The sequence below is a fragment of the Chaetura pelagica genome, unplaced genomic scaffold (assembly GCF_000747805.2).
Source record: "Chaetura pelagica isolate M959 unplaced genomic scaffold, ChaPel_1.0 scaffold101, whole genome shotgun sequence".
In the NCBI taxonomy this organism is placed as follows: domain Eukaryota; kingdom Metazoa; phylum Chordata; class Aves; order Apodiformes; family Apodidae; genus Chaetura; species Chaetura pelagica.
Genome location: NW_009952564.1, coordinates 3,908,089 through 3,934,254, shown reverse-complemented (window position 1 = coordinate 3,934,254; position 26,166 = coordinate 3,908,089).

Below are 26,166 nucleotides of genomic sequence, written 5' to 3'. Positions count from 1 at the left end.
TTTTTTTTTTTTTTTTTTTCTTTTTCTTAACATTGTATGATCAGTTGTATGTATGAATTGGTGGGGTAAGCTATAAATCCTCTTCAAGCTAATAATTTTTTTATAAGGAACCTTTGTCTATAACCTTTATCCTCACAACACTGATGGCAAAACAATCACACTATTCTTACACATTTGCTATTGTTTTATTTTGGAATTCACAGTAAGCAAGACTCTCAAAAGCACTCTGTTGATCTCATTCAAATCCTGTTGGCATTATATGGCTGCAAGGACATGCCACTTTGGAAAAAAAATCCACCTTAGAATAATTTCACCTGTATTTCCACATGACAATAAATCTAACTGTAAAGCTCACTGTAGGGAATCAAAATACCACAGCCACATGACATAAAGCACTGAACCTGTACAATGTCTCCCTGTCAGTCCAAGTTGTTAAAAAATATTAAAGGGGAACCTTTGTTCCAGCAGGCTTTATATTAGAAAAGCACTGTTCGTCTGTTCATAGTTGGGATAAACTGAAATACAGTTCAAGACATAAGTTCCATGTTGTTGGGGCTTATGTTTGTTGTTCTCGATAGCTGTAGAAGCATGTTTGAGTTCGTGCATTTAGTCCTGTGAGAATATGGACTCATACATAATAGGGTGAGCATGTGCTGTAGCACTCTAAGAGCAACCGTGGAGCCACACCTCTTTGCACCAGGAACAAAGACATAATTGTATTCAACACAGTGTATCATGTTCACCTATTACCTCATCCATCAAAAAGTAGGGAGGTCTTCCTAGGTTTATGACAGTGTCATGTGGGTAAAGGAGTGTCCTTTTGTGATTTCATTTTGGGTCAAAACTCAGAAGAATCACAGCATGATTCCAGTGCTGTGTTGCTGTAGATGCTGAGTGTACGTTTAGAATTTTATCTACTTTATTGGCTACAAAAGGATCATCTGCTGTGGTAGAGTCATGCCAACTATCAAAAAATAATCTGAGTAGTCAGCAAGCTAGAATATTATCTGCTCTGTTTGTCAAATTTGTGAAGTTAGGGCACTTTTTTGCATTCCTTCTGCCTAGATCCATTGTAATAAATTTGGAGTGCATGTCAATTACTGCAATTTATGACTACCCATCTCTCCATTCTGAATATGTATGTGATTTTAATATAAGGCTTCCTTACTGTACAATATTTATTATCAGTTCTCTGTTTTAACCAGCATTGAGATAACTGCTCTTTTACACTCTTCTAATGCCTTCGCTTTTCAAGGTCATCGGTTTCGCGACATCACTGAAAATGAAGTAGGACGTATGGTTCTGTTTAATCAAATTTCATGCTCTGTTGCCTCCTTCTTATGGCCTCTGTGCTAATTGATCAAGTTTTCAATTAAAGTCCTCCATCTTTGTTTTAATTCTTTGTTAAGGTTTTTATTCCATTACATGGTTTCATAAGATCTAAGTTGTTACAAGTGCAAACTGTCTCTGTCTTTCCAGGTGTCTAGTTAGAATGATTTCGCTACATAGTTCTTCTCATTTCCCCTTTCTTATTATTAAAACTCTCAGTGGACTGGCTTCATCTGTTGGATTTAGACTTAAAGTCCAAAAATTTGATTCATCCATCAAAGAGAAATTAGTTTACTTCATGAATCGTCATAGCTAAAATTCTCTATGTATCTCAGCACCTTCCAGCCATTTTCCTCAGCTGGAATTGAGCAAAGTGTTTTTCCTAGAGAAATATTGAACATACACGCAGTATATTGAAAATGTTCTCCCTAATAAATGGGACCATGTCAGGCATGTGCAAAAAACACTGCCTTATGGAGAGGTTTTCCTAACAACCAATGATTCTGTTTTCATTCTTTTATTATGTTTATATGCATTAAGTAAATATTAATATGGCAAATATATAGTGATGCACGAAGTTGATTACTCATTCTGTAGTTTATGTTTCAGCTCCTAAGTAGTACTATATCAAATGTGTTTTGAAATCCAGTAACATGTCCATTTTATAAAATCAAATGATCATTTGAATCTGATGTTTTTTAAAAGAAAATGCGTCACCAGAATCCACATAAATATTTCCATCCCCCTCCCACCCCCAGGGAGACTTTGTTCAATTAGGGACAGTTCTTAATTTTAAAAGGTGAGCTTTCTACTTAGGTTCTGATACTATGGATTCTAATGAAAATATAAACTACATCGTTCTCTGAAAAAAATGCCATGACTGTCAGCAGTCTTAAAATGTCTAGAGTCTTTGCAATATGAAAAACCTCTACGATAATATTCAAATAAAGAGTGAAAGCCTGTAGAACATTTCCCATTTCTCTGTTTAAAATCCAAAATCGGGGTTGCTTTCCAACCTCAGCTATCTGAATGTTAAAACAGAGCCAATGTGTTGAGAAGAGTGACTGTAACAGAACAATTCCATAGTGACTGTGCCTGTACAATTTTGTTTTAGTATAAAGTCCTGTTGTTCTTAAACTCTTCCCCCCAAGCTGTGTTGAAGAGCATGCTACAAAGCTCGGTTATTTGAAAATCTCTTTATCATGCAATGCTGAATATTCAAGCAACCACCAGGAGGAAGCCTGATGTGTTGGTGGTACTTGAGCCTTGGATCTCAGGTAGCACAAGGTGAGATCCTGCTTCCATTGCAGGTGGTGCCAAAATTCCTACTGATTTCAACAAAGTCAGTATTTCATCCTTCCACTCAAGATGAAATAATTCATAGACAATGTCATCATCCATGGCATCAAACTCTGTCAGGACTCTATTTGTTTTATTTGGGCAAACCTGCTGACCACAAGTTCCTACAACAGCACAAAACCTTTTATTTGTAGAGGCCATCTTCAGACCTCTTAGGCATTTTTTGAGGGATGGGAAAATTCAGCTAGCCTGTACCTAGTTTTTGACAGTAGTTAAGTACTGAATACCTGAGGAAGATGTAATAAGCGTAAGTATACAATGGTGCTTCCCTGGCATATTCTTCCAGCTTCCAGCAATACATTATTTAGCAAATTCCTTGGGTATAAATGTTATTTTTGGCTTAAACAGCCTTATTGGACTGACTTCCATGAATTGGTCCTGTTGGTCTTTGAACTGGTAAGAATTAACAGTATTTAAATATCCTTGGGCAAGGAATTTCTCTTTTTAACTGTGATGCTGGAAAAAATGCCTTCTTTTGATGTTTTCAGTCTGTCACCTGGTAATTTCATTTGTTACCCCTACTTCTTGCACTGTGAAAAATCAAAGTAGTGATTTCCTAATGATCTTTTCAATGCCATTGACGTTTCTATTAATTTGTGTGACATCTACCCTCGGTTTTCTATTTTCTCTGCAAAAGAGTCTTAATCTATTTGTTTCTACTTTGAACGCTATTCTTTATGGTCTGACACCTTTTTCTGTGTGTTTTATCATCCTAGAACAGCATTTCTCACCAGAAATCCAGAACTGCAAGCAGTCTTGAGCTATGGGCATGCCATGAGTTTATATAAAGTCATTATTACATTTTCAGCCTGGTTCTCGTTTTTCTTCCTGATAATTCTTAGCATCTCACTCGTTTTTCTTGGGTCAGATGATGTTTTCATGGAACTAGCTGCTATAACTGGGACCTCTCATTCAAGATATGCAACAGCTAGTTGAGAGCCCTTCCTTGCACACATCAAGTTAAGTTGTGCCTCCCAGGTGAACCGCTGCACATGCACCAACATTGTATTTCAGTTTTCATTTTATCCTTCATTGTTGTGCCATCTTTCTGTATGTCTTTATAGCATCCTTTCATTTGCACCCTTCTGAATAACTTAGCATTAACAAATTAGTCCTCTCAGTCTTCCCTCCTTTTTCTGGGACATTTTTTAATATGCTTATAAAAACCTTTTGAGTGGGAACTTGTTGAAAGCTTTTTGAAAATGCTTTCACTGTGCTGTGAAAATCCTTTGAAAAGATTTACACCCTCAATGTCCTCCTACAAGTGGAACTACCTCAAATGGGTGAACACATTTGCCTGAATGTCTCTGTCCTTTGCTTCTCCTCCTCACACCAATATATGTCAATAATGCCCTCCTTTTGCAAACTATTTTAGGAGTTTAGGGAGTAAAGGTCATAGAAGTGCTAGCCTTTAATGTTTCTTAATTTAGGTATTTCAGTAACATCTTCTGTGGTGAATGCTTGAAGGAAGCTATAGGAAGAGCACAAGCTGTTCCTTAATTGTATCTGGCAGCCATAATAATTAATAATTGTAAAGCAAACCTTGTCTACATTTGAATTATGCAACTACTACAGTGAAAGAAGATTATAATGTCACTTTGCTTTTAAAAATCCCTCAAAGCCATTATGTTCTTTATTAACCATATTCTGGAGTGTATTTCCTTATGCAAGTAATGAATACTCTGCAGTATGCATATAAATCAAGATTAAAATAAATTCAAGGACAATTCAAGCTATTACTAAAGCTAGTAAAGCAGATTCCCATATCCTTCCCATGTTTATTCAACACAACTGACCCTGCAAGAAAAAGATTTAAAAAGCCCACCCCCCAACCTAACAAATAGAGAAAGCAACAATAAACCTCTTTTATTGAATGCTTGATTATTTTAAGAAAACCTTCTTGCTTTTTAAAGATGTATGCTATGTTCTGTCTTGACACGGTGAGCCTCATTTAATAAATTTTAAACCAATTTAGTCTGTGAATGCACACTATCGATTTAAGTAGCATTTGTTTGCATTGGATTGTTTTAAGAGGAGAGTAGCTGAGTAAATAGGAAACTTTGTGTGCCTCCACTTGCTCTCTGCTGAATGCTAGACCATGCAAGGGCCAGACTGGCTTTTCTCATTTCACCCTGTATAAAAGGGTGTTCAACTGTTTCAGAAGCAGATTTGGCACCAGTCTGATGTGGGAGTCATAACCTGGAGAGTGTTCACCAGCATCTGTTATGTACAAGACACAGTAGAGCTGGTACAGCTTGCTTTCAGTCTTGCCTTGTTTCTTTACCAACAACCACATGTGAGCAGGACAGCGATCACTTTTCCTACTACATCCACCCTACAAATCATAAATAAAGTTCTCCTTGAGTCTTCTTTGCCATTATCATCAATACCAGTTCTGAGACAAGACAGAGCTTGGACAAACTTGCATTTTCTTCTTGGCTTTACCCTTAGCTCTGATATCACTCTTAGTTCTCTGTCATGTAGAACTTGTAGACAGTGTGCTCTGATGATGATCAACCAAAGCCTTAAGGAGAATACAGGGTATGAAAATGTCAATTATACTGTATTACTAGTACTCCACAAAATAGGTGGGAAAATAATCTGGCAAGGAGAGGAAGGAGAATAATGTGTGAAATGTCCAACCATGTATCCTTATAATTGATGTAAGTAAACTTCGATCAACCCAAGAAAAATATAAATTCATCTGGATCTTTGTGTGATGGCTTCTTTTCAACTGCCTCAATTTTTTCTCTTCAATAGACACCTAATTAGCTGTGTGCCAGGTCATGAATTCCAGACCGTGAGCTGCATGTATGTGCACAACAGATGCTGGAAGAGGGAATGAGGATTCTTAAGCTGCCATTTTCTGTGTAGAGGAGCTACCAGCTTCCTGCCTCGGGGAGCACACCTTACACTGTTCAGCCAAGTGCTTTTCTTCTGAAACAATGCTACTCAATGGGCAGACATGGATTTATTTTTTCTCTAGACAAGCAAAATGTATTTATTCCATCCCCCTTTCCTTGTGCATGCTTCACTTACCACCTTCTTTGCAAGATCATGACAGATAGATAACCATTAACCTTTCAGTGCCCTTGCCATCTTTACAGGTTTTGTTGACTGTGGCCAGAGTGCAGTGCCTGCAAGTCTTAGATGATACAGAATACAGAGGTCTCTGAGATCTAGCCCAGTTGTTACACTAAGTGCTATTCATACTGGTGACTTTGCATTTAATGTTAATGCCTTCATACAAACATATTTAACACAGCTTTTATTTAATCAGCTTTTAGAAGCTGATTTGTCACTAGTAAACTAGCAGGAGAAACCCTGATTCTTATGAGCAGCCCAGTGATATATACTATTTCACAAGCTGCTGTGGGAAACACTCTCAAAGCTTGCTGTTTCTTCTGCAATCCAGCTGGCTTGCTCAAAGCTGATGTTTGCTGTATTAAAAGCCTAAAATTGCTATTCTTAAATTTATGTTTGATTGAATTAAATTATTCTATTTTAAAAACTGCATTGCAGTTAATGATGCAAACAGATCAATATTTATAACACGAGTTTTGCAAACTAAATACATCACAAGTAAAATAGATATACATGTGCTTTCACATAAAACTTAATTAATCTGATATGAATTGTAGACATGTTTAATTGCAATAATCTGCCAAGGAAAATTAAAAGTTTAATTCTCTCTAAAAGAAATTCTGGTAATTTCCAGATACTAATATAGTACTGTTTTTTTATAAAAGTGAATTAAGCTCAATTCCTTTGAGCAATATCTTCATTTTAAATAAGTGAAAGAGCAGTATCATGCATGAAGGGGGCAATATCCTTGAAATAGGTCCTTCTGGTAAGACTTGAAAAAGCATCAAATGAAGGTACAGTAACTTTGCTTCTGAAAGCAAAATACTCTGCTGTGTACCTGAATAAACAAGCCTCACCACTAAAAATAGTTAATTAGCTGAGATACAGACTCTTGGTGGTTGTGAATATTTTGGTTCTGGAGTTAGCTAGGTCACCCTTGGCTCTGCATCCTTTGCATAGTAGTCCTCTGAGTTGTGTAAAAGCTACTCCAGAGCAAAACTGTCCTTGATGAGTTTGTGCAGTCACCATCTCCATTAAGATATGTCAAGACCTTCCATAAACATGACATAAGTGTCAGCAGAGGTTGCAGTTTAAAATAAGTGGATCTGTGTCATATGCCTTTCCTTCTTTATGTGTATGTGAAGAATGTCCACCTTTTCATTAGGCGCATAAGGGTGAATTTCTGTCATCCTTCTGCTCCTTCTTTATTTTGGCTCCTGGAACAAATTAGTATAATCTTCGGGCTGTTTTATTTAGGGCAGTGATGACTGAATCCCAAATGTGTCCCTGCCTGTCCCAGACTGTCAGAGCTGTCTCTGTACCTTGGGATAGGAGAAGCGAATTCAGGAACCCAGAGTGTCAGGGCATCAGTGCTAGCTTTGCACAGTCATAAAATCTCCTATTGAGTGTAAAGTGTGATAAGAGGGAGAACCTGATCCCATAAATAAGATAGAAATAAAATATCTCTACTCAGTATAATCAGTATTACATAAGACCATAACTCATTCAGTTTTGTTCTGGCAAAAAAAAAATTAAGTCCCAGTTTTCTCTCCGCTTAAGTTTTGAGATCAAGAACATGACACTAGTAGCTGCCAGTTGTACTTGTTCATAGATACTACTTGGTCAAGACTGATGTTTTTCTAAGTTGTAAGTATAAGTGTCTGTATGGAGAGGTTTAATTTCTTCCTAAATGCTTCACATACACTTTCGTTAATATCAAGTTATTTCTGCACAAAAAATAAATAAACCGTTGTCAACAGTAATTGCCAGCAAGAGGTTCACTCCCTCCTCACCTGTCCCCAAAACTGATACAAAAAATTGTTTAACTACTAATGAAGACAAGAAAAATACCTGAGAACACTTCTGAAAATACATTTGTCAAGTAGAATTTTAGCCCTTTCATGAAAGATTGGACATGTAAGCAGGGACTTGTTATAGTAACAAAAAAATGGCATTCATGCTTGTCTTTTGTCTGCAGATCTGTCAATAAATTCTCCATGCAAGAGGGAATACAGACCCCCCATATCTTGTTTTCCTGCAGCAATAAGGCAGTAATAGGGTACTGTCTAATTAAATTTTAGATTTCCAGGCAGGCAAAAAAACATCAGCTGCCGAAATGAACCCTTAGCCAACTCAAAGTCGTATCAAAAATGCTACCCATTTCAGCTGTATGGAGAGGTTTAATTTCTTCCTAAATGCTTCACATACACTTTCGTTAATATCAAGTTATTTCTGCACAAAAAATAAATAAACCGTTGTCAACAGTAATTGCCAGCAAGAGGTTCACTCCCTCCTCACCTGTCCCCAAAACTGATACAAAAAATTGTTTAACTACTAATGAAGACAAGAAAAATACCTGAGAACACTTCTGAAAATACATTTGTCAAGTAGAATTTTAGCCCTTTCATGAAAGATTGGACATGTAAGCAGGGACTTGTTATAGTAACAAAAAAATGGCATTCATGCTTGTCTTTTGTCTGCAGATCTGTCAATAAATTCTCCATGCAAGAGGGAATACAGACCCCCCATATCTTGTTTTCCTGCAGCAATAAGGCAGTAATAGGGTACTGTCTAATTAAATTTTAGATTTCCAGGCAGGAAAAAATCCATGCATTCCCAAATTCACCCTCATCCAACTCAAAGTCATTTCTGAAAAAGCCATGTCTGAGAGGCTGGTAGAAGGCTAGACACTATAAGGCTTTTTGTTTTGCAGTTCTGAATGGTGCAGCTGGTGTTGTCAATTCAGTTTAGACAATTCTAAAATACTGGAGAACCCCTGGGGGAAGTTATTTTGTGGTTCGGTAAGTTTGGCAGGGGTGCTAGTCCTGCCCAGGGTGCCAAATTCCCTCCATTTGCTTACTCATAGGAAAAGTGATGTTCATGTATGAAGCACTTGATTTGTCCCCTTAATGGCTAGATAAGCAATAATTACAGACTGAATTCTGCAAAAACTTCTCCCTGTGTTGAGCTTTGCTCCTAGGAATGTCAGCCCAATGCTTTCTGCTATTTGGCTTGTCAGCTTTTCCCAGTCTGAGCAGAGGAGCCAAGGAATCTGTTCTTGAAATCTTGCAGTTCTCAGTTCTCAAGGCTTTGTTTCCAGATCTTATACTCTCTTCAAGGAATTCTGACTCTAGAGCTTCCCTGGCTCTGCTTTTAATTCTTGCTTCCCATTGTATTTAAATCCAGAGAGGATCCTGTGGCACCTGTGTGACTCTGACTTAAATGGCAAATGGGAGAAAGAGGAATGCCATCTCTGTGGTTGGGCCTTCACCGCCCTTACTGTTTGTTTCTGGAAATGAGGAACAGGTGCAAGCAGTGAAGAGGTGTGTGAGGGCCAAAGTCTCCTGTGTAGTGCAGATTTCTGTAGGAAGTTTGTGAAACCTGCAATGTACTCCTCTGTGCACGCCTGTCTGTCTTCTGTAAATCTTCAGCTACCCGGTGACATGGGAATCTGACCCTGTTGCAAAATTTAGCTTCAGAAATTAAGCTTTAGGGGTTTCGCTTAAGTTTTGAGCTTTCCTGGTTGCACAGTATCTGATCTTTGTGTAACCCAGTGCTGTATTATCCTCCCCAGCCTACATGCTGACAGCATTTAAAAGAGGTGTGAGTTTTCTCTGTTAATCTCAGAAGCATGTGTAATGCCCCGTACCAAAACTTCAGCTTCCTAACTATTTTGCTTTTGCTAATTTCAGCTAATAGAACCAGCTAGTAAGATTCTTTTACTATATGTTCCCAATGTATGTTACGTAGCCTGTGCTAGAGTCACTGCACTAATTGTTTGATGCACTAACAGGTACTGGAAGAGTGGGAGTAAAAGACAGGTTAGGAATTTCAGCCTGTTTAACTAGCTCTTTTTGCCTCTGTCTGAAAAAGGAGGTAGAAGGAGAGGTTATATCACAACAGCTTCCTGAAGATTAAGCCACCTGCCATGTTCTGACTTGGTTAGACTGATCCAGCCTATCAGAATCTGGCTTTTGAAACTGATTTAACTATTTTTCGTATGTGATTCTGCAACACAGCGGCAACAGAAAATAGATTATGCTGAAATCCTGAGGTTTGCTCTGTTTCATAATAAAATAAAGACAGAGCAGATGATAAATTATAAGCCCTTTCTAAGAATATTTCTAGAAGACATCACAAATGTTACTGTTGCTCCTGACAGGGACTTCTCCCAGAGTTTAAGTCTAAAGACTCTGAGTCACTACCTACATCCCCCACACTGTAAAAACTGCAGGTTTGTATGCCGTATTGTGTTTTTTTTTTTTTTTTTTTTTTTTTTTTTTTTTTTTTTTTTTTTCCCCTAGAGGTACTAAATTCAAGAATTATTTAGATTTTGAGTTAGGTTCCAACATCATCACATCAGCTGCAGTAGAGATTCCTGAGAAATGTAGATGTGTTCTTTCTCACTCAAACAGTTTTTTTTTTTTTTATATGTAAGGAATTCTCAGATGTCCATATTAAGCAAAAGGGTTAGAGCATACCATTCTGGACACACTAGAGAGGTGGGCAGTCACCAATTGTATGAAATTTAACAAGTGCAAATGCTGTATTCTGCACCTGGGACGACATAGTCCTGGTCATGCATACAAATTAAAGGACAAGAGGCTGGAGAACAGTCCTGCAGAAAGGCATCATAGAATCATAGAATGTCTTAGGTTGGAAGGGACCTCTAAAGGTCATCTAGTCCAACCTCCCCCACAATAAGCAGGGACATCTCCAATTAGACCAGATTGCTCAGAGCCCCATCAAGCCTGACCTTTAATGTCTCCAGGGATGGATCCTCCACTATCTCTCTAGGCAACCTGTTCCAGTGATCCACCTTCATATTAAAGAAAGTTTTCCTAAGGTCCAACCTAAATCTGTCCTTCTCTATCTTGAAACCATTACCCTTTGTCCTTTTTTTTTCATGCTCTGTGAACAGGAGATCTGGGGGTTTGGGTTGATGGCAAGTTGAATACGAGTCAACAATGTGCCCTGGCAGCCAAGAGAGCCCACTGTGTCCTGAGGTGTACCAAGCACAGCACAGCTAGTCGGTCAAGGGAGGTGATTGTCCCAGTCTACATTGGTGTGGCCCACCTTGAATACTGCATGCCGCTTTGAGTGCCTCAACGTAAGAGGACATTGAACTAATAGTGTGTCCAGAGGAGAGTGACCAAGATGGTGGAAGGTCTTGAGGTCAAGACATCTGAGGAGTAGCTGAGGTAATTTTGTTTGTTCAGCCTGGAGAAAGGAAGCTTGAGGGGTGTCCTCATCACAGACCAGAGTTTCCTCAAAGGGCGCAATGGAGGGAAAGTGTGCTGATCTCCCCTCTCTGGTGACCATTGATAGGACATGAGGAAATGTAATGAAGCCACATTAGGGGAAGTTAAGATTGGTCATTAGAAGAAGGTTCTTCCTAAGTGAGAGGATGGTCAGTCACTGGAATAGGCTTCCTAGGGAAAGTGGCCATTGCACAAAACCTCTCAGAGTTCAAGGAGCATCTGAGTGACTCTCTTAGTCACATGTTTTAGTTTTAGATAGTCCTGCAAGGAGCAGGGAGTTGGTTTTGGTGGGTCCAATCTGAGTGTTTTCAAACTTGAGATATTCTATGATTTCTATGATCTACATCTACCGGGAATTTATTTCTTTTAGTTAGTGTAAAGAGCTGAAATGTGAAGTCTTCAGAGCTCCCCTGATTCAGCCCCAGTTGACTGATAGCTGAAGTAAATAAAGTGATTTACTTCAGGCAGTTTTAGGAGATTAATTTGATTTCATCACCATTGTAAAGGTTTCTGAGGACATATACAACCTGTATTCTTTTGCATCACCTCTGATCATAATCTCTTTCCAAGAGAATGAGAAGAATTTTTACTTTATTGTGTTACTTGTTTCATGATTTGAGTGACTGAGAATGCAGGGCATGCCTTTGCTTTTGTCTGTTCTTGCTTGGAAATTCCCTTCATAATCAGATGCTTACTCTCATTGACTGTGATGGAAGGAAAACAGACCTTGACACACAAGAAAGGGCTAATGAGAAAGGTCGGGTGAATGAATAGCTCATTGCAATAGAAGATGGTTTTGAGAAACAGGACAAAGCCAGAGCAAAGTGAGCATCCTAAATGGGATCTGGTGACAGCCTGGAAGCTGATGCTTTGCTGTTTTACTGTTCCGGGCAAACACATGGTCAGTTGCACAAAGGAAAAGAAGTCCAGCCAAATTATCCCACTTATGATATAGATGCCTTTAGAATCAAAAGTCTGAGAGTTTTTTATTTAATCTGAAAGGGAAGAACTCAAAGCAGGAACAATGTGGCTTCATGTTCTGATTCCTGTAGTTGCTTCCAGATCCTAAAAAAGAAGTGAACATTTTCTATGCAGACTGAACATCCTCAGGGTAAGGAACTGACTGACTCAGTGGTGTGTCAACTTGCAAAGTGTATACCCCTGCAATACAAGTCAGCAGGCATTTGTTTTCTGTGCCATAAAAGATCAAGCAAACATATCATTATTATTACTATTATTTTTATTGTTTTGTATTTTAGGCTTGTATTGAGGGACTGTGATTTTTTTTTTCAAAGAAAGAACTGGCAAAGAAGATTAAGTGATCTAATAATTTGTAATAATGAGTACTGCATTTGTGAGTTCTACAGAATGCTATATTCTGGCTTTTGGGACCATACACAGATTTCATAGGGGAATAAATAAATAATAATTTGTGACTTCAAAATATAACAGTCTTCAGAAGGGAAGGGTGGAAAAATGAAAGTTGATTCAGAAAGGAACTACTGTTCCAATTTGCCATAATTTTAACAAGAAAAGATCTGTTGAGTGCCTAGAGGAGAACAATGTGTAGTTAATCCTTCAAGTTAAGTACTAGTTTGATTTTTTTCCCTCTTTATTCTTGGATCCAATTATGAGCAATCTACAAAAATAACAAGTAATTATCAAGGGGTTTTCAAATTTCAGACCTTTTTTAAGGCAATAAGAAGGAGCCTTAGATTTTAATACCTTTATATCTTGCTTCAGTTTACAAAACTAGATGAACTTCTCTATGCAGTTCACCTCTGAACTATCACTGTAAAATCTGATGTATTACTACAATTTATGGCCAACTGGATATTGATTTACTTACACCAAAGGATATCATATGATCAGAACAGTCCCATAGGATCAATGGAAAGACTTAGGCAGTAAAGTGCAATTTGGATTTTCAAAGTTTGGCCTTTCATCAATAAAACGAGTTAACTTGAAAAGCTTTCCAGAGTTTGAGAATTATCAATTTTCCTCATTTTGAGTAAAACCAGGATCAAATTATTAATTATGAAAGTATGGTTGGAATTTTGTTGGATATGAGATCTTGATGTTTGCTTTGGATGTGAAAAGAAATTGTGTTTTACCTCCCTTTACTGAGAAGGAGGAAATCACAGGAATAGTCAGTGATACTGCTCAGAAAGGGGAGTTGAATCTTCTTTTGGCCTTTAATAATTATAGGTCATATTGTGCTCCTGGCTGTAAAACAGATATTGTCACTCCAGGAGGTACACTGTTGACCACTGGTACAAAATTCAGTGTCCAGCTGGTGCAATAGGCTGCGTAAGGAGTGAGTGCAATTATAACAGTCTTCTAAAGGACTTCTGTGTCCTTTTCTAGGCATGTGAGACCCAACCTGTCATGCAGGGAATTTCTGGACTTCAGGATGAATCCCAGTCCAGATTCCTTGGCTCAAAAATTGTTCCTAAGACAGCCAGAAAATCATAACATAGTGTATGAAAATTATATTGCTGCCTTCCTAGTTTACACTAAGAAGATATCTGGCTTTCAGTGAAGTTAAAAACACAGGTTGAGTAACAAATCAGCACACAACTGCAGCAAGTCTCCACCATGAAGGACCAAGCTACACTCATATTTGTAGAGAAGACATTCCTTAGGAAAGAGAGGTGTCAGCTGTAAAAGTGCCTGGACCATGGATGTTGACATGGGAACATCCTGCCATCTGCAGAGAGAACACTCGCCAGTCTGCATTACTTGGCCAGGGATGCATGGACCACTGTCTGAGTTGGGTACCTTTAGCAGTATGGATGCAGCCTTTGACATTTCCACTAATGCTACACTGCGAGCATCTGGAAAGTGTGCCAGCAAAGTTTTAATTAGCGGCATAGAAAACTACTCCAATTTGGAGAAAAACTATTAATAACTGAACAGATACAAGGAGTTTCTACTACTGGTGTCTTTGTCTGATTTATATTTAGGTGTTTATCTAGTGCCTTGTTGTAGGGTTGATCTGTGTTTTGAGAGGACGTTGATGTTTTGTGGTTAAAGATTTGTTCGCTGCATTTTTGTTCTTGCACAAGTTCTTCCCTCTTTGGAATTCCTTATGGATGTTCATTTCCCACTTCTGAAGTGTTATGTCACCTTCTAAGAAATAAGTGCTAGGTAGGAACTGGTGGATACAGCCTCCAGGTGATATATTTATCATTTTACAGTGCAGAGAGTGATGGCAACATTTGTTGAAAGTACCAGGTACAAGCTGTTGAACAAGAAAACAACAATGGCACATCCAGGGGGGCAGTTATACCAGAATTAAAAGATTTTGCAGCACCCTTAGACAGAACTGTGAGTCCTAGTCATAGGTAATACCAGAGTCCATGGTTCTTTCCAGGTGTCCAAAGCAGGACAGAGTCAGTGGAGATTGATATCACAAAGCAAGAGACAAAGAGCCAAATAAATCCAGTACTTCTGCATACTTTTACTTTGAGTAATTCCACTCATGCCAGGGGCAATATTTTTGTTAGTATCAGTAGTAGTAATGTTTGACTCAAATTTTGGAAAGTAAGGTTGGTCTTTGACATGGTAAATATTCAGTTTTCTGTTTATCTTCTTCATGTTAATGTTTAAAAGTTTATGCTGTAGTAAATAATAGTACATATTTATTAAATTGAATAGACACTTTTACATTGTTATCAGCTGTTTAGACATTGGCAAATGGGCTGTTCTCAGAGATTCTGATCTTTGGATATCCCTTTTCTCTCCAAATGCATATTCTAAACCACAGACCTTTTCCTGTCTTTAAATCTTATTTTTTCAGTGTTCTTCCTTTCTTTATAAAAAAGAACAAACAAACAAACCAACGAACAGCAACAAACTAAACAGCAGATTTTATTTGCATGTGCAGTTTGTTTTTCTTAGGGATGGTATGCATGGATATTTTATTAATGTTCAGAAGCAGTGTTTTTATTATTCCTTATGATTCTTTCTCCCTTCCCTCTCTCAAGATACATGAATTAGTGCAAAGTAATGTATAAGAAACTTTTTAAGTGATTTATGTGATCAGTAGAGAGCTAGCACAGAGCCTTCCAGAAACTCTTGGAAGGACTCTGAAATGATCATCACAGATGAGTGGCTGATAGCGGAGCTGAATCAATCTGTGATTACATTACAATATAAGGGCCAGTTTCTGCAACCTCTTATTCATGCAAGCAATCCTAATGGAGGCAAGTTAAGAAGGACAAGAAAGCTGAACTCATCAGATTCCTTTAAAGCATAAAAAACATCCTGAGGAGTGAAGAAGTTAATGCCTTGAAGACCGCCTTTTCCCCACATTTTCCATCAGCTGTATACAATGTGAAATGAAGATAGTTCATTTAATAGTTGCTAATGTCTTAAGCAAAAGCAACCTCTGTAAAGCCCAGGCACAAAAAACCTGTAGGTGTTGCTGGTTTATTGTGCAATTCAAAGAGGATATTTCTTCCAGAAATCTTTTGAGCTTTGAAAGACTAGCAAAAATTTCCTTAACCAGGAAGAGCTTGTACAGGTGGATAATATTCGGCATACTCATCTGAAACTTTTATCTGAAAAAAGTGTGGATTTTTTTACTATATTTTGAATGCCATAATAAGTGTCATTGCAATTAGCCCGTGTCTCCATCGTTATCCAAGCCCAGCTGAAAAATATGGGAACGTGTGTGCAAAAAACAGGGGAATACATGCTAAAAATGTAGGCACAAGAAACAGAGTGGGTTTGGTAACATGCCCCCAGCATTGCTTTTTCCATGATTCTGAAAAACATTTAGGAATCATGCTTAAATATAAACTACGTGTTTAAAAAAGCAAAGCATTTAACTACTCAGCATGAAGCAAATATGGGCTAATGCAAAGCCCACTGATATCCAAGGAGGTGTATCAGACCTTTATTTAAAGCATTTGTTAAAATGGGGTCATTCATTTATTCATTCTACAGTGCTCTAATGTGCTCTTAATGCAGATGAGGCAATGCTAAGGTGAGAGAATACAGGGGATGCAGTTGCTGCCCTACCTGACTTAAGATTTTGCAGAGGGGTTGGAAAAAGTTTTTAAAGTACATTCCAGCAGGAGCAGCATCTGTCATTTCCCCTCCTTTCCTGGTCCTACGGAATGGATAGACTTGTTTCTTCCCAGGTTCTGTGCATTTCAGGAAGCTGTCTCAAGCCACCCCTAATCGCTGCCAGCAACAAGATCTGTGTGCAATTGTAAATTGTTAAGTGAGCAATTTCAAGAGCATCCTTGGGGCCCACGGAAAGTACTGAATAATGAGGAGATGGAAGGAGGGTGTAGGAAGTGCAAGTTAGTTTAAAATTTCTATTTTTTGTATTGATTGTATCTGTATATACAAGTATGAAAATATTCAGTTGCAGCTGTTAAGGATGTTATTTCAGTTATCCAATACATAACAGAGTTGTCACGAGTGCAGGGAAGAGTATGGCTCTCAGTCTTTCCAATGCCCTTTCATTTCAAAAACAGATGAGAAAGGATTACTACTAGACACTTGTCCTAGAGCATGAGGGTAATATGTGTATTTAGGATTTTATCCAATAAATGTAGGTTGCATGTACTGTTCCTGCAAATTCTAAGATGAAAACATTAGAAAGCTTCCAGTCTGGATTTCAAAGGGGCTTTACAATGGATTTAAAACAGACTTTTGAATACACACATGCTGAAGGCTTGTTGCTGGCTATGGGGGGAACAACAGGAGATTCAGGACTGCAGGGCTATGACATAGATGAATTTTTTTGGATCAGAGTACAAGGAGTTAAATCACAACGGTACATTTAAAGTAGTGTCACACTGGAATGTTGCAAATCCTGATGTTTCTTTTAAGCTCTTGTGTTCAGAGACAGATATGAGATGCACAGACTGAGAACTCAAAGCTATGCAGCCTGGCTGGGGTTTGGCAGCCTCAGGACTGAGTTTATATACTATTTTGCATTTCTGTTCAAATAAGTTTTCCTAAAACTTTAGGCATATCCTGAAAAGCTACAGCAAAATGGACAGTGTATTTTTCACAGGGGCTCAAGCTCTGTAGCCTGTCTAGTGTGGAGAGAACTCTTGTAATGAGTGGAGAGAGGAGGGAGAAAGCTAATTTGGGAAAATGTCACAGAAATCAGCTGCTTCTTAGCCTTGTATAATTTCCTGCCACTGGCCAGTGATAGCAGTATGTTCAAGCAAGGATGACTTAGTGCTGTGTTTGATCAAATGTAGCAATCTTGGCCCAGAAAATTCATTCAGATGTTAATAAAAATGGAAAACTGTTAGATCATGGCATTTGCAGGATAGCAGGGAGGCTTTGTCTTCCTTGGTGCAATTTACTCTCCTTCATTGCTGAGACCCAAATGACAATGTGGATAAATGGCTATTATCACAGGACCTGGCTTTCTACTCCTTCTGCAGTGATTGAAGGAAAATTAATACAGAAGCAACAGCCTGGTGAAAGCCGTTGTAACAACAGCTATTCTTTCTGAAGTGCTGCATCCTAAACTGATTTTCACTAAATGTTTACAATCATGTACAACTGTGTCTGTGTGAGAGATGTCCTTGTTTAATATATGATTTCATAAGCTCCTACAGCCTGAAACACTACGAGGCACCCTGTGGTCTAACATGAAACAGCTGATTGAATCTCAATGTAGGTGGATCGTACAAGACCGCTCCCACCGCCCAAAAAAAATCCCAAGCATAAACCTCTCAGTCTTCTGGAGTTCCTGGGGTTTCTTTTTGATTTAACATAAAGGAAAAAAAAAAAGAAAAAAAAAAGAAAAAAAAAGGATTTGTGGCTGAAAACTACACTGAAAACAGAGAGGGGCAGGGGTAAATATGTTTCTGAAATATTTTGAAGGATAGAAATTACCTACTTCTTGTGAGATGTCTGAAATAATTTCATTCTGGCCATTAGTTATCCAAATTACCTCTTCCTTTTATCAAATATAATAAACACTGTCACACTCTTAATTAATGCTTCATTTTTGTCTGTAAATGCAATATCAGATGCTTAATTAGGCCAATAATTATTCATGCATTAGTGTGAACGTTTTGAAGTATAATAGTAACTTGTTAAATGTATAATTACTACCACTGATAATTAGCAACAATTTTTTCTTTTTTTTTAAATGTACATCACTAGTCCTGTAGAAAAAAATAAAAGATACAGTTTGCAATATTGAACGGTGGCAACAGGAAAATTGCATCCTTTGTGTCATTGTTGAGAAAACGTTTAAGTCTCCTTTCATGAAACTAATCCAGTTTGTTGTTTTTTTTATCTTTGGAATTTTCTTTTGTCTTTGGAAATTCAAATAACAAGTGTTTGATTCCACAGCTGAAATTTGCTGTGAGGAAACTTATTTTTAAAGATCTGATTCTGATTGATGCATATTTTCACTTTAGAAATTTGAAAGACAAAATACTTTGGCAAATTTGAAGATAAAATACTCATTCCCCGTTAAACACTTTGGAAGTGCTTCTCCAGCCTGACTTATTCTTTTTATTTCTGTGCATGACTGTGTTGCATATGAATTTTTATGTGTGTGTGTCCATACATGTAGGTAGGTAGCTATTTTTATATATGCTCCCTATATGTACAATTTATGCATGCACACATTCTTTAATATAACATTAAATACAGAACCGTATGTTATACAACATTATGGCTTCACTACTATTCACTCAGAAGTTAAACATTTCAGAAGCTGAGGTACATGTAATCATAACTCTGGACCTATGCACTTTGCAGTCTTTAACTGAGTGATAACACATTACTCCTCAAACAACACATACATGTAAAGCTTATTCTGCCTGCTTAGAAGTTGCAGTATTTTGAGAAAAAGCCATTTCTCCACTCTCTCCCTCAGGAGCTTAATCTTGTATGGGATGATGTCAGTGAAAACATTCTTACTGACTTCCGTACTGCAGGATGTGGAACTCTGCTCCCTAAGCTAGTCCATTTGCTGTGAATTGGATACAGGATGTCTCAAAATTTCCCTTTGCTTTTTCACAAGTATAGTAGCATTTGTATGAATTTAATTTTGAACAATTTAATCTTTTTTCAATAAAAATTTATTTATGAAAAAATATTTACTAATCAATTCCTTTCTGATGCTATAGAATAATTCTATATGTACTCAGTGGTACACAGAGCAGGGGATCACAGTGAAAAAATTACTATCCAGTTTTTTAGAGGAAGTTTAGGGTTTTGATTATTATTTTTTTTCATAAACTTTCTGAGGATATTTTATTTTTTTAAAAAAACCCAAACTGTGAATGGTTTTCGAAATAATATTGATTTTCTGAACTACTTCGCCTTGGTCTTTAATAGAAGGACCCTTTTTGCATGCACCATTCTCTTACCTGGGTTTATCTTCCCATTCGGATTGTATTCTCATATAGTCTTGCTTTTCACCTCTGTGGGAATTATCTACCACACCACGGAATGAGTATCCAACTAGAGAGATCCCAATGGTTGAAGCTACTTAGATTTGAGAAGTAGTTTGGACCCCTTGAAAAACAGCAGTTAGAAATTTTGGATCAGGTTTTGAATTTGGATTGCTCATTTGAATGAAACATAAAGGACTCTAGAGGTAGCATCTAGATATAGTTTTTTCCCTATCCAAGTTGCAATGGAGATGGAAAGAAATAAACCAAAAGAGAATGATTAAGAAGAGCAATTAAAAACTAAATTGTTCCCTGATGTATTAGAGTGGCAATAACCTTTTGTTGCCTTGATTTACTGCTTTGCAAATTAGGAATATCATGGCGTGCTTCTGATGTTTACAAAGCACTTAACAGATAATTAGGGTTGTCTACATGCTAAGTATTTCAGCCATACATGGTATTTTAATGGCAAAACCCAGAACTGCATATCAAAGCAGTGTAAAAAATGTTTTTGCATACTTCATCTGGGACAAAGGATATTTTCTTCTATGTCACATAATCCATTTTCTTTCCCTTCTTGTGATGTATGAATTTAGAAGAGCTGCTACCTGGAGCCTTAATGTAGTCGAGATTTTGAGTGTAAAGATATTCTCACATGAGACTGTTTTCTTTCTGTAACAACTGGGTACAGATCCTGATGGTCAGCGAGTTCAGTCCATTAGGAGGATTTTCAGTATCCTCACTAAAGGCTGGGCTAGACAAGAAAGTTGTTGAATCTGCTGCTCCTTTGATCTCCATTTGCATAGATCGTCTAACATCACTAAAATCATGTTTCTTAATATAACAGGGCTGGAAAAGAGATAGTAGAACTTTCCTTTTAGCTCCCTCAGCCTTGCCTTGCCTGTTCTTTGGCTGGCTGGGTCATCTGGAAGATATTGTGCTGTAGATTATTGTCTATGCAAACTTGGCTGGAAGCGCGCAGTCCTATCACCATGCTGATCTCAAGTTAATATATGCTGCCACTTGGTAAACCTTGCTAATTTAGGCTCAGCACTGTGCTATCTTTAATTAAATGGCTTCTAATTCAGAGCTAGCTCATAGCTTGGCTCCTATCCCCATTCATGGGTAGAGTGAAATTTGTCTGCTTACAGTGATATGACAAAACCCCAGAGTTGTCCCTGAAGTTCTTTACTGAGTTGGTATGACTTGGCACTTTGACTGTAGTGGCCTAATTTACTAGAATCCGTGTGATGTTTTATTAGTATTTACTACTGGATGTTCAGGGAGTCAGGGGAATATACATTAAAACCTTGTGTCCTTTAGTCAGAAACATGAAGGAAAATATTTTGTGTTGCATTTTTTACCTCCAGAAAGTTGCCACAACAACAACAAAAACTCTTGAAGTGAGTAATGTAAATGAAATACGAGAAAGACAGCCAACAGTGTCATAAAGCTAATAAAGAGTATATTTTTATTTGGATGGAATATGATGTAAACTTTCTTTTTGTTTCTTGTATTTCTAATTTCTTTTCTGTTTTAGAATAATGATGAGAGCAATCAACATCTGCCAAAAGCAAATTATGTGTCTGGGCAAGTGTAAAAATGTTAAATGTATCATTAATTGATCAATTTAACATACCAGAAAACCTAAATTGCTCCATATGATGAAAATTTCCTTTTTTTTTCAATGTCCAGAATATCCTTATTCAAGTGTAACTACTTTACCACTGATCAATGACCATGCAATTGAGATGAATTTCATACTCATTCTCCATGTTGCAAATTATTTTAATCACTTCTGCAAAGGGTAATTGGTACAATCAGCAGTGGTCAGCAGATCACCTGGGAACATTTATTTTGCCAATTTATTTATTCTTGAAATGTCAATATTAAATTATTCTATTTTTTATTACAAATATTATATGTATATGACTATAGTAAATTTCAGTGTTTTCTGGGAGAACTTGTGACCTCAGAGTTCAGGAGTTAAAACATTTGTTCTGGCTGAACCAAACATTAATACAACATTTTAAATGCTATAATTTGAATTAAAATCTTTTCTAAAACAGTATGTTTGTATTGTAAGACAGGACTGTAGTTATGTAATGAGAAAGCATAATGTGCTCAATAAATATTGAAGTTCTTAGCCTCCTGCTGAGCATTTCATATTGAAGGGAGCCTAGTTACAGACTTTGAAATTGATGCCCCTTTTCATTTGAGGATGAATTTGCACCTTTGCTACAGTAATTTCACTTTGCATCTCTGCATGTAATTATTCTGAGACTGATTCAACAGGGGAACAATAAAGAGGGATATAGAGACAGTCTTGCCTGAACAGCAAGCAGTGTTGTATTATCTTAATGAAACTGAAAAGTCTGAGGAACTGAAAGAGTAGACATTGCAAGATGCCCAAAACCAGGACTTCAGGCCATTTCTTTCTGATTATCTGTTACCCTCACAGTATTTGGGGCTAAATTTCTGTGCAGTGAGTTATAAGCGTAAAAGAGAGCAGAGTTTTGGCTTTTGTGGTCTCTTCTACTGTGGAATAAGGAAACCTGTATTAAGCAGCCATTACCTGTAGCCTCCAAGCACTTTAGTGCTTATACGGGTATCTGATTAAGGAAATGCAGCGCAGGTGTAAGACAGGCTTATATGTTCCTCACCCTAGACTCAATATCAGCTCCTCCTTATGTATTGGCTTTTCTGAGAATTTAGTTCCCATGGCAAATGGACTTGAGAAGGCAAACAGCTCTTTTCATTCTGCACTGAGTCATCATAGTTGTAAGTCATAAGTAGCTATAATCTTTTGCTCTGTGAATGTGTTTATATTTTTATGTTCATGTAAGTGCTGAAATGCCCTCAAAACATTATTATTTATGTTGGGATAGTAGGCATCTCAAGGAGACATTCACAAGCTGAGCAGAATCTTTGTCCCTTGGAAAGAGTTGCAATACAATCACTTTGAGGTCATACTACTTTACCAGGATTCCTAAAACTGGGAGACAGTGGTGTCCCCCCAGATGGCATTTCACTTAGCTGACATCCTTTGAGAGCAGCCTGTCAAGACCTTGCTGGCAGGAGAGTCAGATCCTAGGCAGAGTCCTACTGAGAGAGTCATTGACTTGAAGCAATTTCTTCCAGTCAGGCACATTTCTCATTCTTTAAATTTTGGCCCCTTTGAAGCCAATAGGAGTTTTGCTGTTTCTTTGCAGCGTGGTTGGTGTTTAAGCCCCAAATCTGCAATAAGCTAAATGGTTGGATTCAGAAAGAACTATGAGAACTGATTATTCCACAGAAATTAGTGGGCACTTGGGAGTGAGTAGTCTGTATTTTTGGGAAGGAGGTTTTCTATGACATATGAAGTTAGATATTTCAGCTAAAACTGGCTACTGAATTTCTCCTTTGTGTAACATCAGATCTCTCCCAGTGTCCTTATTGTGGTTCATTCAATATAAGAACAATAAAAGTGTACACAGAGGCCCAAATACTCAGGCACTGTAGATTAATTGACTTCAAGATCTGCTGAAAAATCAAAACAAAAGCATGCACAGAGGGATCTTCAAACTTGATCTATAATTAACTTTAACAAAAAAAAAGTGCCAGTTAAAATCTTCATCCTAGAATATGATGTAAAGCGGCATACCACCACTGATGTCACCAGACTTACAATGTTCACCAACCTGAGTATCTCATGCATTGGGCCACTTGTGCCAGAGATGTAAAATGGAATTCCAGAAAGTGTGGTTTTTCAGTGTATTGAAATAAGAGCCTTTTCAACTCTTGTCAGCTCACTTTCTTAGGACAAATTGCATTCTAAAGTTCAACTTTGATTTTACTTCTTGGCTCAATAAATAGTCAGAAGGGCCAAAAAAATGATGAAAGATTTATATATGAAGTCAGTGTCACATAAGATTATCAGTTAGTGTCTTTCTACCACCACTTTATATATTTAGGTTTCCTACACTTATTTTTTTGGGTTGTATCTTCTCTAGATATTAATACTCTCAATGGTCTTTCACAAACAATGTGGTGGGCTACATTCATGTCAGATGTTGCACCCCAGCAGCTACAGCTGGGATGTGCATTGTCAATGAGAGAGTTGTTCCACTCATTGGTTGTTGGTCTTCATTTGGTCCTTTGATTCATAAGGAGCTTTTACTACGGTTGTGTTCAAATTGCAGTCCTACTGTTTCCCCTCTTTTCCCACCTCCATTCCTGTATATTTGCCTATTGATTTGCTTCTCTTAGATAATTCTCATTCTGCAGGAATATATAGGGCTTTATATTCCTGACTCGTCTTTCCTTAGTTTGCACCACTGCCTTTACCACCCTCCTCTTTGTTAAACCCATTTTAACTGCTGGGAGAAAACCAGCACCCTTCGGTGCTTCATTTGCTCCTCTTATTGCACAGGTGTAAATAACAAGATATGGAATTGTCAGGAATTAGTTCTGACTCAAGCTATTCAGTCATTGAGTTAGGGTTACACTTTGAGGTTCAGAAATCACTGGGAACTCTCAATTTCCATGTTGTGCAGTGGTGCAATGGTCTGGAATAACAAAAAATCTTACCTTGATCCACAGTCACTACATATTTGTGTGCTGTAGCAAACAATTAACAAAGCTGATTTTAGATGCAAATTTATAACCCCTGGATTGGGCAGTGTTGTCTTTGAGATACCAGGCTTTACAACAAACAATTCATGATACCCTGTGCATATTATTTTGCTTGTAAACAACTCAGTCTCCTGTAGGTTCCCAGGCATAGGTTAGTATTGTTAGTACGAAAAAGTTTTTACTTCATCTGGCCATTCTGCCTTCATTACAAGGCCTCACCTAACAGTTACTGAGGTATAGAAATAACACCCTGATATATTAAGAGAAGTGGGAGTCTGTTTAGTATGCTAGCTTAGAAACTGAGGTCACACAGCAACTGCTTCAAGAGCAGCTGAAGCTTGTGTGTCCATGAAGGAGTTGGACTCTCGAGAGAAGAGGATGAACGGCTGAAGATGACAAGTATCACAACTCTTTCCTGGTAAACCATCCTGCTAATGTATCAGATCACTATATTTGGGTATATTTTGAGTCAATTAGTCATTCTGCCCATTTCTCCAGGTTTACATTCACAAATCAAGTGCATCTCAAAGCTTTTGTTTAATGTTAGTTTATTAGTAAAATTATTACACTGAAGTTATTACACTCTCAGAACTGTGCTCTAATGATTAACTTTTAACTGTGCACTTCCAAGAATAAGCCTATGCATTGGCCTGCAAGGCATGCCTCGTTTGAAAACAAAATTGTCAGCATTCCAGCTTTGAAGACATATTCAGACTGGGGTCCTATGTAGACTGCAGAATCACTGAAGGTCATCTGGCCGAACCCCCCTGCTCATGCAGGGCCACCTAGAGCCAGCTGCCCAGGACCATATTTCCCTTCCAAGGATGGAGACTTCACCACCTCTCTGGCCAATCTGTACCAGTGCTCAGTCACTCGCACTGGAAGAAGTGTTTCCTGATATTCTAAGGGAACCTCCTATCTTTTGGTTTTTGCTCACTATCTCTTGTCCTGTCACTGGGCACCATGAAAAGAACTTGGCTCTGTCCTCCTTGCACTCTACCTTCAGGTATTTGTACACATTGATGAGATCCCCCCTTCTTTCTTCTGGGCTGAACAGTCCCAGCTCTTTCATCCCTTACTTGTAGGAGAGATGCTCCAGTTCCTTAATAAACTTCGTGGCTCTTCACTGGACTCTCCAGTAGCTCTAAATTCAAGTCATCCATACATTTTTAAGGGTAAAATTTAGCTCTGTGGCTTGTTTGCTTGTTTTAATCATTCTGGCTATTTCAGGAGCACTTAAAGTGAAAAAAATAATGAGAAAATAAGAATATCTAATTTATTCTCAATTTCTTTTTTCCTGCAAGATCTGCTTAAGAGGCTGTGGTCTTGATCTAAGTCATCTAAGAAACGAACAAAGGAACAATTTATACAGGAGATTAATGAGTGTGAGGGGCTTTGGTAATATGGCAGTAAGTACCATAGAAATGTTATAAATACCTAAAAATTCAGAAGAGAGAAGTATGGGCAACACTCCAAATGGTTGTCACTATTGTAAAATGGAAAATAAGCACTTAATGGGCAAACCTTCTGCCTGTTATTGGTGAGAAGCACTAACAGTAGCCATTCTTAGGAGCACTTGTGGTTGACTAGCACTTGCTATGCTACAGGAGAGGAGCAGTAGTCCTGAGGAAGAGGTTTTTCTTTGTCATATGAACAGTTTTAAGTAGAGCGCAGATGCTTTATGCTTCCAGGCTTGGTTACATCAGAAGATGTATTGAACACAATGGAGTGATTTTTTATTTTTTTTAAAGTAAGTGATGTGCTAGGTTTGACTAGTGAAATTTTGCTTCTCTTGCTTGTAGGAACTGCAGGCACTTTTCACTTTTGCATGTGTTTCTAACTGAGATAGGTGTAAAATTGGGTATTTTCATGTAAGTCACACAGGCCAGAGTGTGCAATAGCAATTAAATATTGGGTGTGCATATGACTGATTAATTAGTGCCATAAGAAAACATGTTTTGGCTCCTTCTTGGAGCCAATTACCACATGCATGTGTTATAAGGCAGAATGTGAAGTGACCCCATTCTGAAAAAGGAGTTCATTACAAAACAACATGACAAAGAAGGAAACAATATATGCTGATCAAACCAACTTGTACACAGTCACAAGAAAGGAAAAAAAAAAAT